Genomic DNA, 1,255 nt, shown 5'->3' on the forward strand with positions numbered 1-1,255 from the left:
CCAAAACTAGAGGTCATATGTTTATTTTGAGATGGGAAGTTTTAAAAGGAACAAAGGGGAAACATTTTCATGCAGAGGGTGGCACATGTATGAATAAGCTTCCAGTGGAATTCGTGAAGGATGGCACAATAACAACATTTCAGAGGCAAGTGAATGGGTATACGAATAGGGAGGGTTGAGGGATACGGCCAAAAGGAACAGATTAATTTTAGTTATCTGGTCAGTATGGACGAGTTGGACCAATGTGTCTGTTTTCATGCTGTACATCTGTGATTCTATGACTCCATGTTCCACTGACAATAAGGCACTTTCTCAGTAATACCTTCCGAGAACGAGGCACTCCCACACTGCTGCAAATACCGCAGTACCAACCCTCTTAATATGTGGCACTCCCTCAGTTCTAACCCACTGACCGTGACACAATGCCTCTGGACTCACTCTCTAATCAGATGGCACTCCCTCAATTCCAACACCTACACAATGAGGCACCGCCTCCGTATTGACCCTCTGACTCCAACAGATCTGACTAACTGACAGTCCTGTATTGTTAGTCCTGACCCTTTAATCGTTTCGCACTCCCTCAATTCTGACCCCATGACATTGAGGAACTGACTCAGTATTAAACGTCTGGCCATGAGGGGCCCCCTCAGTACTGAACCTCTGTCTGTGTTTCAATACCTCAAGACTGACCCTCTGTCAATAAAGCATTCCCTCAGTTCGACCTTCTGTAAGTGCTGCAATACCTCAGCACGGGTCCTGTAATCAAGTGGCACTCCTTCAATTCTAACCCCTTTAGGATGTGGCACTGCCTCAATGTTGACCCTCTGACAATGAGGCACCCCCTCAGTACTGAATGTCTAATTATGTGGAATATCCTCAATTCTGAACCCTTTATAATGAGGGGATGTTCACTGATGATAGCACAATGTTCAGAAACATTCGCAGCTCCTCAGATACTGAAGCAGCCCTTGTTCAAATGCAACAAGACCTGGCTTGGGCCAACAAGTGCAAATAATATTGGTGCCACACAATACAACCATCAACAATAAGAGACAATCTATCCACTGCCCCTTGGCATTCTACAGTGTTACCATCACTGAATCCCCACTATCAACATCCTGAGGATCATCATTGACCAGAAACTCAACTGCACTCACCACATAAACGCAGTGCAAGAGCAGGTCAGAAGCCAGGAATACCACAGAGAGTAATTCTCCTGTGACTCCTCAAAGCCTGTCCACCATCTACAAGGCAC

The sequence above is a fragment of the Rhincodon typus genome, chromosome 50 (assembly GCF_021869965.1).
Source record: "Rhincodon typus isolate 14 chromosome 50, sRhiTyp1.1, whole genome shotgun sequence".
Classification (NCBI taxonomy): Eukaryota; Metazoa; Chordata; class Chondrichthyes; order Orectolobiformes; family Rhincodontidae; genus Rhincodon; species Rhincodon typus.